We start from the raw sequence: 13,411 nt of genomic DNA on the forward strand, positions 1-13,411 counted from the left end.
TAGTTTTTTTTTCTTCTGAGGTACACGCAATGGATACAAGTCTACGCGATCAAGATCGTCTGCTAAACGAGCCGCGTCTTCTTCAGCAGCGCGCCGCTCGTTCCTCTCTTCGACGTAGCAGACGACGGCGATACTGGGCTTGCAGACGGCGTTCATCAAAATCCTTGTTGCAGACGTGCTCTAAGTTTAGCAGACGACAGGCGGCGGCGACATTGTTCCGCGAAACAGCTATGCCCTTACTTTTTTTTTTTTTACTTCTTTCTTATTGTAAGACATCTTCCTGTGGCCGACGTTATTCGAGCCGTAGACAGTCCTGAAGACTGATTGATTTAAAGATCAATAAAAATCTCGCCCACCGCCACGACGGGATGGAGAGATCGGGGCGGCGCTCTCCGGAGCATTGACCTCCGTGATCTCGTTGAGAGAGAGAGGGCTACAGTCACGGCTTATGGGAGGGGCGCGGCATAAGAAGCCTTTGAAAGGATGCACGGCACAGTATAAGTACAGGGTCAAGTTCTTTTATTTTCTTTTTCTCCGCGTCTTCTTTCTTTGGTGCATTTCCTGCTCGGTAAAAAGCGCTGCCGGTACCGCAGGCCAGATAGCCGCATTCCCCGCCGTCCTATAGTACACACCTTCCCGGCCGGCCCTGAACCACGTGGCTCATTCCTTTGAGCGATGTACAATGGAGTCCACGCGGGAGCCGGGCGCGTCGGTCGGGGCTTTTGTGCGAGTTTATTTCCGCACGCGGCTCACAAAAGCTCGCACTGAATGGACTGAAGGAAAATAAAGGAAAAGAAAAAAAGAAAAGAGGATGAAAGGAAGTATCTTACAACCGTTCATTTGCAACTTTCTCGGGAGAAGTGTTCTGGCATCGAGCGAAATTCTCGTACCACTCTGTACCTTCCGGCAAGCCTTGCTGCGTACTGCACCTTTTTTGTTTTGTTTTGTTCAAGAATGGTCGAAAGCTTGCACTGCAGAACCCCCCCCCCCCGCTCCCTCTAACACACACCTCAAAGGCACGAACGGGAACCAACCCGGTTTTTTTTTTTTTTTTTTTCCCAGCGTGAAAAATGGTTTTCTCTTTTACATGACAGGTAACAAGCGTGAATCACTGTGACCGGTGGGTTAGGGCGTCGTAAAAGTGAACAGTACGAGGAGTGGTCACACTGTGGGTGACCACTTCCGAACCGCTCCGGGCGGTAATTGTGAATGGTCAGCGCCGTGAGCTCAATGAACAAAAAGAAAAAAAAAAAAAGCTCTAGGTGTTTCTAGCACAGACGTTTGCGCTTCAGCGCTGGAACAGGTAACCAGAAGAAACGCGTTGTGTCCCACTGCAGATGAACAACGTTCGGGCGTGAGCAGACGAAACCGCGCGTTCGGGAGCAGCAGACGACAAGGCGGCTTTCCGAATCGACCAACCAGAGCGGCTGACCGCCCGTGACGTAGACATCGCGCGCCGCTAAGCCGATAAATGGAAGCGCGCAACCCGCGTGACGATTCAGTGACGTCACAGCGAAGTAAACAAGAAAGAAAAAAAAATAGCGCAACGCCTTTGTTTCGTCTTTATCTTTCTTTTCTTTTTTAACTTGCTTGCCGAAAGCTCCTTCCCGGCGTTCTTTCCTTCCCCCGATCTCCAGAGAATGAGGAGGAAGCGCTTTCCTTTTGTTTCTTGCTTGGCTTTGAGATAGCAAGGGGAGCAGAAGAGTTTATTATCTTTCTTTTATCTCTCTCTTTCTGCCTTCCTCCTCCTCCTCACAGGAACGCGGCGGCGAGCGCGTTTTTATTTACCGCCCTCTCCGCAACCCGCGGCGTCGAATGCGTTTTTCTGGGAAGTAAACACAGCGAGAAAAAAGGAAAGAAGCAGCGGGCGAGTTGGAATGAAAATAGTAGTGGCGTGCTGCCGCTGGCGACCTCCTTCGCCGCCTACTCTCCTCCTCTCAGCCCGTGGCGAGGCACTCTTCTTACCGGTTCGTTCTCCGTAACGGCGAGGAGAAGAGAGAAGCCGTCTCTCCATTAGAACCGTGCAGCAGGGATTGCACGAACTACTAGGTGCGCGCAGTCAGTCGGTGCGCAGCGGAAAGTAGTTCCGCGTGTTCGGCGCTGTTTCTCTCGTTGACGTCCGCCTCGCGAGTGTAGCTTCGCATAGCCCCGGTGTTTCTCGATAAACTCCCCTTTTGTGTGTGTGTGTGTGTGCGTGTGTTTTAGCTCCTCCAAAACTCGTCGAACTAGGACTGACTACGCGCGCTTTGCCGGAGGAGCGTCGTCTGCTCCGCACGCCCCCGTCGTCTGCTCTCCTCATCGGGTAGCAGACGACGCGGGACATCGATGTCGATTCCGCGGAAGAAACGCTCGGCGTCGGTGTGTTTCTTGTCTCGTTGATTGGCCGACTCCTAACTGTGGGATCTTACAACGCTGCTCGGATTTAGCAATAGCGGCGTCACTGCAAAAGAAAAATTAAAAGAGCGGCATCAGAAGGCCAGAGAACATAGAAAGAAGGGAGAGAGTGCGCGCGTATTCACGGAGAGGAGGAGTTTGCAGCAGGGAGGAAGGGAAGCGCTTGGTTCCTGGAAAGCGCTCTCTGGATGGATTCCCAGTAGAAGAAACCGGCGGAGCAGTTGGGAGCGCGGCCTGAGGCCTGTGCGCTCGGCGAGGTCGAAGCGTCGGGGAGGGTTTTATGCGCGGCGGTGCCGGCGAGGAGGGTGTTCCCAGCGCGAGAGGCCCCAGACCGGCGTTGGGTCGGCTTCGGCCGAAGTCGTCGTTTGAACGGTCGAACTGAGCGGTAGGCGCCGGCCTCCGCTACGAACCACCACACTTTACTACTTGTTCGCCGGTGACTTCTCTAGACTCGTGTGGTAACGACTCAACCGTTTGTTCGGTGCCCATCCCATCGGTGTGGTTTCTCTTTTTCGCATCAACTCGTGTTTCAGTGTTGTGCGCGCACCATCCCTACTGAGAAAGGAGAGGTGGAGGATTTTCGGTCTTCCCATGAGGGGGTCCGAATCGGGAAGCACTTGTGGCGTTTAAATCCCTTCTTCGCTTTTAAAAAAATTTCCTCGGCAAAACTGACGACGACCCTGGATTATCGATTGGAAAGGACGAGGCAAGGCCGCCATACGTCCTAGCCGTCGGCGGGTCTTCGACCAACAAGCTTCGGCTGCTGTGGATACTGGCATGTGTCGTGCGATCGCTGCGGTCCAACGGGCGCCGCCGCGGTAACTCTGGATTCCACCACGGACTGTTGCTCGCTGCCTCAGTCACCGTCATGGGTGAGTTTGAAGGGTCTTTCCTAAAAAAACCCGGGCTCCTAAGCTCGTTTTTGTCGGTTCGGGGCAGCGCGCGCTCCGAACACCGGCACTCCCCCTCGTCTTCGGTTCGTTCGCATGCAACCTGACCCCGGGTTTGACGACCGCTTGAAAACTCGGATGATGTTAGCGGGCGGTGTTTGAATGGGAAACAGCACGTAGCGATGCCGATAACGCTTCTAACGAGCAGCGCCAGCTGCCGGGAGCGCGACGACGACGTGAGCCTCGGTTCGGCCTTTCACGCAAGCGCCGGTCGGGTTCGGGCCGAAGTCGATGCTAAGCCTAGCCGCTGCGGCGTCGCGCCCGGGATCTGATTTGCCTCGGCTACTAATGCCGCTTGCAGTATACTTAAGGCGCTCGCCGTTTACGTTCGGTCACGATCGCAGGCGGTAGATTCCGAGGAAAAGAAGCCTCTTGTTTTTTCGGGGAATTCCGGGACGGCTGGCGAGTTTTTCGCCGTAAGACGTTGAAGGAAAAACCCCGTCTCTTTCATTACGACGAATGACGGCCGGTTCTTTTTTTCTTCGCGGATGGATATATTTCCTCTTCGATGAAGCCTCGAACCGAGAAAAATAAAGAAGAGACAGCAAAACGTTATCGCGTGCGATTCTTGAGGACCGCTCAAATGTTGAGAGGCCTTTCAGCGCGGCACATACCGAAACTGGCCGGAGTCGAGGTCAGAGACCTCTCCGGAGTTATGGGGGGGCGACGCGCGCTTGAAAGATCGGCCGTTGGTTGGTGCGAATGACAAAATGAATCCTCGATTCGGCTCATTGTAGAGGTGAAGTGTTCACTGCTTACGCTATGCTTACTAAACATCTTCTCACGTGTGTGGGCTAAAAAAAGAAAAAAAAAAAAAAAAGAGGAAGAAGTACCGTCCTGTAGCGCATTTTCCCCGAGCGTCTGCATCGATGAGCGATGCGAGCAGACGAAACCGGCGTGAGCAGACGACGGTTTAAAGATTTAGCTGCACCAGACGGAAACTGCGGGGTCGAAAGTGTGCCGGCTGGTAAGCTCGTAACGATGCATTTGTTGCGCTAAAAATGTGACCAGCGAGGTTGTTCGACGTGTCGCCCAATCCAGATGGCGTGCCGTAACTGCCCACTGCACATTGCGCAACTTTGATAATCTTATAGACAATACTCTGACGGTCACACAACGTCACGTTTTGCAGACAACTTTGTTCCGATTCAGACGACGACTACTGCCGCACTTCTGCAACTTGGGCTACTAGCTAGCAGACGACGACGCTGTGCTTCAATGGAAGTTTTGGAAGGCTTCCGGATATCACGCGAACTTCTGGGGGTTAATAAAATTAAAAGAAAACGTTGTGGCTTAGAAGTGGCTCGAAACGGGGTCGCATGGAGACCCACTTGCTCTTGTGTGACACGGCTGGCGTGTTCCTTTGTTTCGCTTCGAAGCCGGCGCCGCTGCTGCTGCTGCGGGGGTCCTTCGGCTTTCCAGAACGAGGTCACGTCGGGGCCATCAACCTATCGCGGCCGCAGTAGCGCGTGCGTTCTTTCATTTACCTGAGCACACCACTATACCGGCGCTTTTGCTTTCGGAAGTTTCCCTTTTTGCTTTCTTTCTTTTCTTTTCCACACGCTCGTCTAGAAATGGCATACGCCCACACGTCACTCGAGATAGACTCGGGCGGCGCGGAGAAAAAAAGAAAAATCGAGCCGGCTCGGTGCTGGGGCTTTTTTTAACCTTCGCGCGCTGTTCTGTGGCCTGCCTTTTATTGGTATCGTTCTTTTTTATTTTATTTTTTTATTGTTGAATCGTAGCTTCGTTGTTCGCCGCCAGTCGATCGCTGGCCAAACCCTGCGCAGAACGAGGTTGTCCCATGTCTTCTTGATTCCTTCTTTCTTCCACGACTCGCTCGTTCTGGGCCCTTTAATTATGATGTTCGGCTGCGTAGGCTGCTCGGATAATTAACGGTCAGCGGAGGTTTTCTTTGATCTATTTGTTATTTCGCCGGCCGCGCGGCACTCCCTACTCGGCAATAACACGCCTGTCACCGTAAAAAGGCCTAGCTCGCTCTGTGACGTAACGTGACGTAGATATATCTCACGCTGGCGCCGCCTCCGTGGGTGCGGTTTATGCCTACGCTAAACGAAATGCGAGAGAGAGAGAGAAAGAGAGAGAACGTTTATTAAAATAAAGGAAAGAAACCGCAGGGTACTTCGACGGGCCCTGGGCGTGGGTGCAGTTCTCAGTCCAGGACCCCATCAGCCACGGCCGCCCGGCCTTTCTGTTTCATTTCTTATTTTCGTGCCGCATTTGTTGACAGAACGGCACATTCAGCGCTCTGTCCTTGTTTTCCCTGCATGTTTCGACGAAACGCGTAATGGATGATGTCGTGTGCGTGTGTTCTGCAACTCTAGGTTCGTGCACAGTTCGCCCGAGTTTTCCTCTGTTGTACATTTACATTTCTCGCATTTACACGCTGTCACTTTGCAACCCGCCGTTTGAGCGCTTCGTTGCTCCTGGTTTCGTATGCTAAAAGCGTAAGACGGATGCGGAGGTTTGTAATTGCACTTTTAGTTTTTTTTTTAGAGAACAGGTTATAGCAACAGGGTTTCACATAAGACGCGCGAAGGACGTTTTCCGTGGCGGTTCGCTATTAGCAATTCAACGCGGCAGCTGCAAAAAAGACAATACGGTTACAACTCTATTTGAAGTGTGCACTAATGCTCTATACAACAAGCGAGTTTAGACTAATAAAGTGTTCTCGAAAATTGTCGTGTATGCAACAATGATCATTGAGCATACAATACACAGTCCGCGGAAAAATAAGAAAGAAAGAAATCAATCTAACCATACACCCTACGTTGCAAATATTCAGACAGACCAGCAGTAAGCTGTTCGCGAGTGATTGCGTTTACAACGGTGTGCTGGAAAACAATTCCAATCACGTACGTGTTCTTCCTTAACCTACCCCACAGTCATGTTTATTATGCACTGTTAGGGATTTTGTCTTATTTGTGTACGGAAGCTTGTTGACGGACTAACATTGCAGAAGACAGTGCAGTTTCCCGCTAAAATGCACATTATTTATAGAGTTAAAAGTCTGTAGCGAAATGTATTGTTGTTCCTGTTGAGTACGTTTCCTCATTGTGAAAAAAATAAAAAATCCAATACACAAAAACGGTTATCAGGAACTGGACAGAACATCACCTTTGCCGTCATCTTCTCTGGCGTATGCTGTTTCGTTTCATATACCAGGTGTTTTAATGCGCGAAATCGTAGCTTCAGATAAGATATCCCGGTTGTTGTCGATCGTATACGTAAATTGTAGTTGTCACACGTTCGAATTTGCGTGTGTTTGCGACGTCTGAATTGTTTATCGCTACTCATGTTTATTGTTCTTCTAGTTGTAGTTAATTTGCCTAGGGCCGCTTGATTACCGATGAACATTTAAGCTCCGCTGTAGCCTGTCTTGCTGTCTAACTATCATAGAATATGAAATAGCCACGTATTAGACAGCATAGATTGAAAGAAAAAAAAATTTTAATAGAAGAAATGCATCCACGTTAATAGCGCAGCCCAAATGGTAAAATTGTTTGTCAGATGTTCTTCTGGTTTCTATTATTATGCCCGTAGCCACAGCGTTTAACTAGCGGTGAGTTCTTTAGCTGAACACAGCTCCGCTGTAGACATTCTTTCGATTTAGCCATCACACAATAATAATTCAATTCAGCTTTATTCAACATCTCTCAGATGTTTGGAGCACGGAAAAAGAGCCCGAAAAGGCTTGACTGGGCCCGTTAGAAAGCATTAGATTCGCATTTAGACGGCACCATAGTCAGAAAGAAAGAAAATGACAGCAAAAAAGAGAGACCTCCACATTAACCGGCGTTCGAGCGGCATCGGGCGCTAATTGAAATCGTCTGTCGATCGAAGCAGAAGTTCTATCGCCTTTCGAAGCAGACGGCGACCGCCGAAGCCTTTGATTTCGCCTAATTATATCTCGCCAACCGAAACGACGTGGCAGACGAGCGGGAATTCGTTCGCGCGTTTGTACATGAGATCTCCTTTTTTTTTTTCTTTCTATTTTTCAGCTGTTGCGCTTTCACTGCAACAGCTGTTCGGGCAAAATAACGACCGAATTCTTCGGCCAGCGTCGCTCTATATTCCTTGTGCGTCACAATGTGACCCAAGAACTGAACGCAGGCATCCGAGTATATAGTATGCCGTCTGTTGCATCTGATTCTCACTCTAGTCGAAGTTTTTGAAAGAGTCAATCTCTTCATCTCTTCTTGTTTCCAGTAAACACTTCTGTTATGTTGATTTGTATTCTCCCGCTATTTTTACATTAGTTGCTAAATCGTATGTTCTACATTTTTTATACATGTATTAGCAGGAGGTCCCCCTGACAATTTTTACTTTGAGACCTCCTTCTGTATTATACTATTACTTTGTAATTGCATTAATGTGTAATAATAATAAATAATTGATTGATCGAACTATCGACAGCAGACGACGCAGACGAAAAGCCTATTATAGGAACCGTCGATGTCTTTACGCCGTACATCCGACAGGCAACAAACAGCGCAGTCGTCGGTGATTTCAACGTAAAAAAAAAAAAAAAAAAAAAAAAAAAAAAAAACCGGTACATTGTACAGCTAATCGTATACCAGCTAGTCGTACAACAAGCTCCAGCAAGGCTCCGATAGTCCGAGCAGCCATCAAATTCTAGGGGGTGGACGAAGCATCTGTACGTAAAAAACCGTCCGATTCAATGTACACGTCTTACATACGCAAGGCGTTCGAGAAGTTTCCGTTAGGTTTCCAACAAGTTACAGCCAGGCTCCGACAGTCGGAGCTGCATTCAATTTTTTCGAAGCGCGATGGACGTTTAGGCGTACAGTGAGAAACCCATGTGCGTATAATACTACTCTGCCCATCGACCAGCCGTATACCAAGAACGGCGTGCACCAAATTTTTGGCAGGTTTTAACAAGTTTTTTCCCAATCGTATCATACAAGTTTTCCAACATCGCGATCGATAGTGAAGCCAAGGAGAAAGCTTAGGGGAACGTTATTTGTTGTTTCAATTGAAGTGTAGAAATGATAAGGGAAATGAAAGTGGACGAAGATACAACTTTACGCCCGTGAGAGTCGCACCAACGCCCTGCGCATTAAGCGTCCGTTACTCTATACCAACCGCCGGCGTAGCTGGCGGCTGTTCCCACGCCCACATTTTGGGGTATTTACGCACAAGTTTCATGAGGAGCGTTGTAGAGAACCTTTAAGTAGTCAGCACAAATGGAATGCATCAAAACCGCCCGATCTGTTGGAAAGATGAGTGATTCGCACTGTTGGAGCTTTGCGGAAACACGTACTAGGTCGTACCAGGTCAAGCAAGATTACCCGGCTCGCACGTTCGCAGCCCTTACAGAGAGAGAGAGAGAGAGAGAGAGAGAGAGAGAGAGAGAGAGAGATGAAATAACAAATCTTACGGCATTGACGCAATTCACATGTACTTTTGTACTTGACAGTCAATAATAAAAAAAAAAAAGATTCATGGTAACTGATGGGCTTTCTGTCGTTTCACCACTGATTGGTAGATGGCTTTGTCGATGTTTGGCGGCAGAAAAGTTAGGGAGACCACAAACAACGCAGGCGTAGAGAAACAAAGTTCCGAGTAGTGGTTCAGAAAGTTTGATGTTGGGAATTCCTTGTGCGATAAAAAAAGAAGAGAAAAAGGAAAAAAAAAATTGATGACAGGTCATTAACCAAAAGAAGAACAAGAGCTTGGCGGTGCCACCCACCGCCCCGTTTCAAAGGGGACGCTCACAGCATCCATCCATCCATCCGTGTAGCACGTGACACGCAAATGGTCCGCATCGCGTCGCTGCAAGCGTTGCATTTTAGCGTGCTTTTGTTTAGCCATAGGCTATGGTTTAGCGATTCTCTGCACGGCTGCAGTTGTCATCTCCTGATCCGTCAAAAGCGAAATTAAACTCGCACTTTTTCTCACTTGGGTAAGATTTCTTAGAATTGGGAATCGCCGCTAATTTAAACGTGAAACACGGATATTTGCTCATTCTCACCGGCCGTCGTTCGCTCAGCCGCCGGCGGCTTTCCCGGAACGTGACAATTAACCGCCTTGTTTGCGCTCCTATATTTCTGAGAAAAAAAAAAAGTAAATTTCGAATCCAGTGCGTCAGAGCAGGATAAGGCGCGCGACGCAGACGAAGGAAGATTAGTTGATCTGTTACAGCAAGCGAGGTGGTTGCTGAGTTGATACCCATGAGAGATAATGGATGCTCTGGTCCCAGTCGACTAGCAGACGACGTCGCCGCTTCCGGAAGGAGGGAACAGACAAACGAATGCCGCTGCAGATGGCAGCCATTTTGTTTCCGAAGGCGGAATGAATGACGGAAGTCATTCGATTGTTGCGCCATTTAATGTGCGTATGTGATGGTTGCTCATTTTCCACCTTTTTCTCGGCAGCTGTAGCTAAAGGTTCCGTCTGGAATTCTTTTAGTGCCCAATTAGATAGACGGGGACAACGCGGAAACGACCTTTGGAGCTGTTTAGATTAGATTGATTTAGATTAAATGAAAATGGTAGATTGAACAGAAGTCGCCGATGAAATTGGAATTGATTTTGTGAGACTGATTTTGGTCGACCAGCAGACGATTGTGCTGTCGTGAAGTGAGAGTGACGTAAGACGAACTAGGCAGATGATTCAACGGTGTGTTCGCCGATCGCCGCCATTTTGTGTTTGTGGGCAGCTTATAGCGTTTTGCTCATTATTCGCTTTTTTTTCTTCCCGGGGCAGGCTGTCTTCGTAAAGTTAGCTTCGCCCAGTTTTAAGCAGCGCATTATATGAAATCGTCACTTCAGTTCTCGTTTGTCTGCGAGCTCCAATTACCCCTGTCTTGCGTCTGAAAGATACACGTGAACGCGCATAAATGGGGCAGCTATATGGGTAGCCTTTTTAGCTCGTAAAATTGAATTAGTTGCAGTAAAAATTTACAAGAAATCGCTAACGAAATTGAAAAGTTTACAGTAGGAGCTTTTAGACGTTTTTACAACTCAAAAAAAAAAAAAAAACCCAAGAACACACGAAAGAAACACGCACGGCACCACGAGCGTAGACTGCCATCTGTTTATTTCTGGTAAGCAAGCAACATATATTTCATTCAGGATCCTGTACACGTGTCCGCATTGTCACTCTCACATGTGCCGATAAACATAAAAATACAAAATAAAAAAATATCTGCTGGGTAACAGTGTGAAACAAGATTGCGACAAGCGATCACCAAAATAACCACGAGTCGTTCATACTGTATCATCAAAAAGAGGGAGAGAAAACCGTGAGCATGTGAATGAAACGAAAATGACAGATGTCACTTAACAAATAGCCAGAGTAAAGGCGTAGGATGAGGCCATAACAACGTTTGATTTAAAAAAAGTACACCAATAAACAATAAATACACCAAACAACTGATGTAGAGGCGCGATGATGTCATAAAAAGGATGAAGGCTAAAGGTAAATGTCTTAATGAAAACAACACCAGGAGTAAAGGTGAAGGCGATGGAATCTATAAACGTGGCTATGGAAATAGTAAAATCTGGTGAAAAACTAACGCTGGCTCGTTTCAGCAGTTCTTGGCCGCAGTTTTGGTCTCGGCCACAGTTCCAGCATTAAAAAAAATAAAAAAATACTAGCAATCAATTGACCGCAAAAAAAAAAAAATAAATAAATTACAAGGCACATTCCAGAAAAGTGACTTCTGGTAGCAACGAGACAGACGGCGTGCTGATTACACTTGTCGCCAGGTTTTATTATGCAAAAAGCTTCAACAATCTCCCTTTCGGTCTGGTCCCTCAATTTAAACAGGATCGTTGTGTTTTGAAGAATTGGCTTACAAGGGTTGTTTCTTCCGCCCTCATCTTTTCCCCTGCATCTGTTACAGCGTTGGGCCGACGAGTTGAGATGTTGATCGACGAGATCAGAAACTAATTTCCGGGCAACGTGTCGCGCGCATTTTCCGTTATGTCGATGATTACTTAGTCATACCCCACGTGTCCGCAAAAGATAAGCTTAATGACGCCATTGATCGCGTATTAAAGATATTTCAATCAGCTTCGGGAGGGCTCACCTTCACCCACGAGTCAGCCAGGGATAGCGCCCTTCAGTTCCTGGACCTCGGCCTTCATTTTGACGCTAAACACATCCGTTGGTATTACAACCCGAGGACAAAGAAGGCCCCACTGCGGTTTGAAAGTGCTCATTCGCAACTGGTTAAGAGAGCCAACACAACCCTAGCTTGTGAGTCCGCCCTGGAAAAATCCTGCGAGCACTAATTGGAAACCAGTTTCAATCAGCAACTTAGGCGCTTCCTTTCGGCTGGTTACCCTCAGAGTTTAATCACAGGTACCTGCGAAAGTCTCTTGCAAAAACTGAAAGGTAGAACGCAACAGAAAGAGGATATTAAGAAAGATAAACTGCGGGTCATGCCCTGCATTCATCGGGTTTCGCACAACATCAAAAACGTGACAAGCCCCTACGGGGTCAAGGTCGTATTTTCGGCTCCATGTAAGATTAGTAGAGTGTGCCCTATGGTGTACAGGCAAGAGAAATAGTAGGCCTCAGTCCTCAACCATGCACGAAACGAACTACACAGAGTGTGTTTGTGGGGTAGTGTATTCGAGTCCCTTGACATGTGACATCACTTATATCGGACAGACGGGCAGGTGTTTCAATGAAAGGGCACGGGAACACCACTGGCGTGTAAAGAACAATGCGAACGGCACTTTGGCCCAACACTGTAACAGATGTGGGGGAAAAGATACAACAGCCGTTGTTTCTGACGAGTTGGTCCCGAATTCCCCGATTGCCGGATAAGTTTATACACGCGTTTTCCAAGAACCCCACTGCGCGATCGTCGTTGGTGCCTGCAGTTAACATCGATGCGGTTTCTTCTTTGTATTTTTTTCTTTTTTTCTCAAACTTTATTATCGCATTTAGTTTCATCGCCCGCGAACTGGCAGGCAGTCTTTTGTGACGGTGCACTTTGTGAAAAAACGTAGGAACAAAGCGATCCTCTTCCTTTTTTTTAATCAAAAGCTCAATAGGCAGCGAGGTAAAAAGTGATTGCGGGATATAAAAAAAAAAGAAAGAAGTATATAATAAGCTCACGGAGAAGCTTTGGAGATACAATTTGCAGCGTTGAATGCCGATCGACGACGACAAAACGCGAGCATGTGTTCTTTAGCAGTGTGTGATCGACGCTGGTTAATAAGATTTTCACCTTTTCGCTTTATACGAACGTCGGTGCAATACGTATGGAGTGCGCGAATCATCCGGAATTCCGAATGCTAATCGCGTACGTCTGTTCCGAATCGAGGTGTTCGAATCGGCCACTCAGCGATTGGATTTTCGTCGATAATTAGACTGCAATATGCAGTAGGCGATTTTTAGAAGTCCCGAACATTGCAGCAATGGCAACGTGAACGTTCGCTTATGTCTGAACGCCGAACGACGATTGTGTACGCCTGTTTCCGAACTATACTATAGGTTCGAAAATCTCGTAATCGATTTCTCCGAATACACGGGACTATATACAATCAACGGAGTTATAATACAATTGTTCTGTCTCGCTTGTTTCACGGAGAACGCAAATTAACATCGTAGACGATTGGAATGTCGAACAATACCGATCTACTTCTGTTTCGAAGAATTATGTCTGAGAATGCGCCCATGCTGTGGGATTTCTTCGAATATTTGATTCACCAACTATTCCGAGTGGCAGTCGCACAAACGCGAAAAACGCCAGCGATTACGACGTGTGAACAGATGCAGTACTGATAATTTTTTCGAATTAATGTTTAATTAATTAATTAAAAATTCCGTTCTTGCGGCCTCGAAAAAAATCGCGGCAAAGAAAAAAATCGTTTCGCGCGGAAAGAGAAGCGGTCTTTATGCCGACTTTTTCTACCATTGTATACTGGAAGTTCGACGTAATAGAAAAATGCTTTGTTCTATTGAAAACGAAAGTCCGGAAATTATGAGGGACAAAGAAAACGGCTCGTACTACATATAGTATATACAGTTTAAAGATTAAGAGTTCCTAGTAACTGTAAAGGTAT

At 47.4% G+C, this 13,411-nt stretch overlaps 1 protein-coding gene across 1 annotated transcript in view; it reads left to right on the plus strand.

The window, feature by feature from the left end:
• The first annotated feature begins 2,610 nt into the window (after positions 1–2,610).
• LOC119453124 (cytokine-inducible SH2-containing protein) overlaps positions 2,611–13,411 on the plus strand; it is a 35,543-nt gene continuing 24,742 nt past the window's right edge. Inside the window, exon 1 of the mRNA XM_037715126.2 lies at positions 2,611–3,266. The gene's annotated coding sequence lies outside the window, so the exon portion shown is untranslated. The remainder of the gene's footprint in view (positions 3,267–13,411) is intronic.

The sequence above is a fragment of the Dermacentor silvarum genome, chromosome 5 (assembly GCF_013339745.2).
Source record: "Dermacentor silvarum isolate Dsil-2018 chromosome 5, BIME_Dsil_1.4, whole genome shotgun sequence".
NCBI classification, from domain to species: Eukaryota; Metazoa; Arthropoda; class Arachnida; order Ixodida; family Ixodidae; genus Dermacentor; species Dermacentor silvarum.